The following is a 5,287-nucleotide window of genomic DNA, read 5'->3' on the forward strand; positions in this document are numbered from 1 at the left end:
GTCCCCCGGCTGCCGCCCGCCCCAGAGCGCCGGCTGTGGCGTGGGTGGGCGTGCGCGGCGCGGTTGCCTTCCGCGGTCCTTCGCGCCCCGGCCGAGCTGGCGAGCCCCGCGGTGTGCGGGCCGGCCGCACGGAGCTGGAGGTGCGGCTGCAACGCGGAGGGGCCTGACGGGGACCTCCACCCTCCTCGGCGGGAGCCTCAGGGGGTCCCGGTTTCCTTAAGCAGCAGCTGTGGCCAACCTGTGCGCGCAGGACCGGGCCACGGCGCAGGACCGCGAAGCCGGGCGGCCGCGTCGGCTCCTGCGGTGTGTTGTCTTTCCTTAGTTACTCCTGAGCTTTCCCGCTTCCCAGCCCCGGGAATACCGGCTGCACTTCTCAGCCCGGCGGCCGCACAGCCTCCCCTAGAAAAGCAGCTTCACGGTGGTTCCGGGGTGCGCTGCAGTCCCGCGTTTACGCCGCTAGAGGGAGAGCCTCTCGGGTTTGGGCCGAGCGAAGCCCGCCGCGTTTGCAGTCCTCTAGGGAAACTGCCAGGTCCTGAGCGCGAGGCAAAAAGCCTCCGGCTTACGATGCTGGGAAATGCCCGGCTGGGTTTTCTGCCCGCTTCTCGATTCTGGTTGGTCAGAACTTGAAGTGTATTTGAGGCTGGCTTAGGGCATCAGCCCCAGTTGTGGCTGGGAGGGAGGGGACCTTTGCAGCACGGAGCAGGTGGCAGGTGCTGTGCGTTAATGAAAAGCAGTGGGCAGGAGAGGCCTCTGGAGACCTGGGTCCTGGCGCCAGCCTCACCTGTAATTGGCGGTGTAATATGAACCAAGCCATTCCCCACTTTTCGGGACAGATTTTAATAAGTTATATTTGCACAAAGCCTTATGGTTTGCAAAGCCTTCTTCATCCACATTCTCATCTAGTAAAACGGAGATGAGCCTTGGTTATCCAGATCCCTTGGGAAATGGATCTTTTACCACCCCGTGTTTCTTTATTATTTTAAGCACAATGCCTTGAGAAAAATCGGGGGGGGGGGCGTAGGCTGAAGTATTCCTGGAATCTTGTATTTTAGCTTTAAAATTCATATGAATTTTGCATTTACTCCATAATGAACCTTTAATTTTTGCTTTAATAAAGAGAATAATAGCTTCTCCGTTGTCAAAAACATCTTGTAGTGAACTTGAAATATTTACCAGGAAGATGTATCATGCTTGTGCTGTGACATTACATACTCTTCTTTTTTTTCTTTTCAGTAAATATTTATTCCGCATGTATTCCAGACATGGTCTTTGTTCTTCCAGAGCTCACCGTACCCTCGAGGAAACAGGTATTGAACAATCAGACTCATGATTAAATGCAACTATGATCAGTTCTCAAATGCAAAGTTGCTAAGGGTTCACGAGGAAACCTAATCTAAGGAAATAACCTTTCAGGTTGCCCAGGAGAGGCAGCAGTGAGACACTTCAGGTAGAGAGAAGAAAGTGTGCAGAAGCAGCCTACGCAGGTGGGGTTGAAGTGGAGGGGATGTGAGACCAGTTGGAGAGGCAGGCAGCAGAAGCCAGAACGTTCAGGACCTTGTGGGCCATTTTAAATAAGGATTTTATCTTATGAGCCTTGGCAGGTCACTGAAAGGCTGTAAGGGTTGGGAGTGGGTGACGGTGATCTCCTTTTATTTCCTCAAAGATTGGTGAGGTAACCGTGTAACCATGTGAACAGCTGATTGATGGAAGGTCAGGGTCCTGGCTTGACCTCTTGACACATCCCTGCCTAAGCTACTTGGTGAGTGTATAGGGTTTTCAGTTTCTACACCACCCTGCTTTCCTATGTCCCGGTTTTGGGGGGCTTTCAAAGTGCCTCTCTGTAATAGTCCCTAGCTTGTTAATTTTTAATCTGCTGTAGTTTTAGGAAGGAAGTTAATTATCCTTGTTAGAATTTCCCACCAAGTAAGGAGATACAGGTTCTGAGGGAGAAGTTCTTTCCTCTGCATAGACTTGTTGCCATTTGGTTTCTTATGTCAGAGATGGTTCTGCTTATTTTCTCCTTTTGCATTGTGTTTCCAGGGAGGCGAAGTTCCTTGATGCCTGAGTGAGAGATACATTATTGCTAATAATACCATCCCCTCAAATCCTGCATTACAGGATTTTTGTGCAAATGAAAGAAAGTGTGTAAATTACTTTGCAAAGCATTGCGTGCCATATGAATGGAAGTAATAATTGTTATAATGGCTGCTTAGAGATCTTCAAAACTAATTAGTTACCAGATTTTAGTATTTGGAAAATACTCCTTTCTCCTCCCCCCACCCTCCCACAAAAGACACAAATATACCTATCCCTTATGGACAGTGCAAATCGTCGTCCTAAGTGCTCATGTTACCCTTTGTGCCTTGTCTGGCAGGAAACTGAAAGCCAAATTTGCAGGTTATTGTAGGAAATGAGTGGCTCCACAGGGCATTCATATCTATGTCTTAGCTCTTCCTTTGGTCTTGTTCTTCTATCTGTAGTTTTCCTGTGCCTGCTTTATTGGTATTTTCCTAATTTATTATAGGTATTCTTATAAACCACTTCAAATATATGTCTCCACCTACTTTTAACAAGGGTATTCAGTGTTTCAGAAGGCAGTATATAAAACAATGGCAACTGGCCAACCATTGTAGCAGGTAAGTACTGTAGACACTGTGCCAAGTGACTGGGATTCAGACTGAAGCCTTGACCAGCATTGAATGTGGATCAGAAATCTCTGTGCATACCAGTTTAGAGCCTTGTATTATAGGCCAACTCATTTGGCCGCCCCCCACCCCCACTGGCTCATAGGTAATTTCCTTTGGTGTGATCTCTGAGTTCCCAAATTCCATCAGCCTACCCTGTACCAAGCACTGTTTGTCACTTGGTAAGAGGGCAGGGATCCATGAACTTTTATTCATTAGGGTTTTTTTTTTTTTTTTTGTCAGCAAAGACCTGAAGATTCCAGGATTTGCTAAATTCAGTCACACCTCACAAGAGTGCGACCATGTCTTTCAGCCTTTGGTATGACTCTGGACAGCCACAACTAGACATGTCTCTTCTGGCAGAAGTAGATTCAAGTTCCTTAGTGATTACCTTCTTTCTCTCTCAGTCCTCAAGTTTAAGTCTTTTTTTTTTTTTTTAAGATTTTATTTATTTATTTGAGAGAGAGCGAGAGAGCAGAAGAGCACAGCTGGGGGAGGGGAGGGGAGGGGCAGAGGGAGAAGCAGACTGTCCTCTGAGCAGGGAGCCTGACATGGGGCTCCATCCCAGGACCCTGAGATCGAGACCTGAGCTGAGGGCAGATGCTTCACCCACTGAGCCACCCAGGTGTCCCCTCGAGTTTAGGTCTTCGGCGCTGAGGGTATATGTAGAACAAACACTCATCAACCTTCAGGTAAAGAGTTTTTTCCTTGAAGATTTTAAGATTTTATTTATTTATTTATTTGATAGAGCATGGGGAGAGGCAGAGGGAGAGAGAGAGAAAATCTCAAGTGGACTCCACATCCAGCGTAGGGCCCGACGTGCGGCTCGATCCCACAACCCCGAGATCATGACTTGAGCTGAGGGCAGATGCTTCACCCACTGAGCCACCCAGGTGTCCCCTCGAGTTTAGGTCTTCGGCGCTGAGGGTATATGTAGAACAAACACTCATCAACCTTCAGGTAAAGAGTTTTTTCCTTGAAGATTTTAAGATTTTATTTATTTATTTATTTGATAGAGCATGGGGAGAGGCAGAGGGAGAGAGAGAGAAAATCTCAAGTGGACTCCACATCCAGCGTAGGGCCCGACGTGCGGCTCGATCCCACAACCCCGAGATCATGACTTGAGCCAAAATCAAGAGTCGGATGTTTAAGTGACCGTGCCACCCAGGTTCCCCTTTCTTGAGGATTTTAGTTCTACTAACATTGTGTAATCCAGAGACCTTTCTAATCCACAGAATAGTCATTTTTTTGTCACTGAACTTTAAACGTATGAACAAAATGAACAATTATGAAATGTCCATGTCCTAAACTTTCACACATTTGCTTTTACATGCTGATTCTTTTTTCACCAGTTAGACGTAAACTCTGTCTTGGCTTCAGGTAGGTCCCCTTCTTTTCCTTTCTGTTCCCCAAACAGGTCAGGAGGCCCCCTTTTATTTTTCTTGAATCACATTCACTGTGACCTTGGATGCTTTGATCTAGAACTGCGTACTGTGGCTGTGCTTAAGTGACACACCGTAAGGCACTCTGCTGCCATATAGACTACTTCTGCCTCGGAAGATGAAGTATCTGAGTGAGGAGCGTCCAGGCAGCATATTTTCTTTTTTAAGTGGTTGTATGCCTATCCCCGAACCAACCTCCACAGCCAGTGGCATGGCTCCCACTCCTGGGGCTGGGTCAGTCCTCCCCAAACCACTTGGCTGAGGGAGGAGAGAGCGATACCTAGGGACCACACAGAGCAAGAAACGGATGGAGGCAAACAAAAACGTCAACTGCTGTATTCATCTCAGGCTTATAATCGTGACAGATGAGAAACCTTAACCTAAATATACAAGAATAAGGGAACTGATACATCAATTGATATATCTTTACAGTGTTATATTATGCATCTACTAAAGATACCACATCCACAGATTTTTTTAATAACATGAGAAAAAGTTTAAGTTTGTATCTTAACTGAAAAACTCTGGACACAAAATGATGTGGTCAGTTGATTACAACTGTTAAAAAGCACACAGAAAACAAGTACATCAAAGTATTGGTAATAGTCCACTCAAGTCGTATGGTTATTTTCCTCTTTTGATGCTTTAGTAGTTGAAAAAAAATTCTACAGTGTACAATGACCTTGACAATATTATTGAAATAACCAAGATTTTTAAAAATATGGCTTGTGAAATTAACGTTACCACCAGATGTCATAAAAATAACTATTGGGTCACTTTGGATTCCTAAAGCATTTTTTCCCCCAGATTTGATTTATCCTTCCAGGCTTATTTGAAATGCCACATACTTCAAGAAAACATTTTCATGCTGTTTTGCTTTCATGGGTGTACCTTATTGTCTGAAAATTTGTTTGTAACATTAACAGTCTTACAGCCTCAATGCAGTGTCAGGATATAAATAGACAAAAATTGATAAAATTGTTTGTTCATTCCATTTCACATCTGCTTATACACTTGGTTGTTTCCCAATTTATTTCAGTAGAAAAATATCTGAATATTATGGTCATATGGTAGGAACACCACAGTATATTGATATATTTAATTCATCCAACAAATTGAGAACACTTTTATCAGGAGAAAATATGACTCTTTGTGTAAAAA

General features: G+C 45.1%; 1 long non-coding RNA gene across 2 annotated transcripts; it reads left to right on the forward strand.

Annotated features, from left to right (window-relative positions):
• Positions 1-6: 6 nt before the first annotated feature.
• LOC117796931 lies at positions 7-3,197 on the forward strand. 2 transcript variants are annotated; one of them, XR_004621658.1, is made up of 4 exons: positions 7-303; positions 1,234-1,307; positions 1,664-1,759; positions 2,928-3,197. It is a non-coding gene; the product is annotated as an uncharacterized LOC117796931 (long non-coding RNA). The 2 variants fall into 2 exon arrangements; XR_004621657.1 differs by having other exon boundaries at positions 1,664-3,197.
• The last annotated feature ends 2,090 nt before the right edge of the window (positions 3,198-5,287 follow it).

This window comes from Ailuropoda melanoleuca, chromosome 17 (genome assembly GCF_002007445.2).
Source record: "Ailuropoda melanoleuca isolate Jingjing chromosome 17, ASM200744v2, whole genome shotgun sequence".
Lineage (NCBI taxonomy): Eukaryota > Metazoa > Chordata > Mammalia > Carnivora > Ursidae > Ailuropoda > Ailuropoda melanoleuca.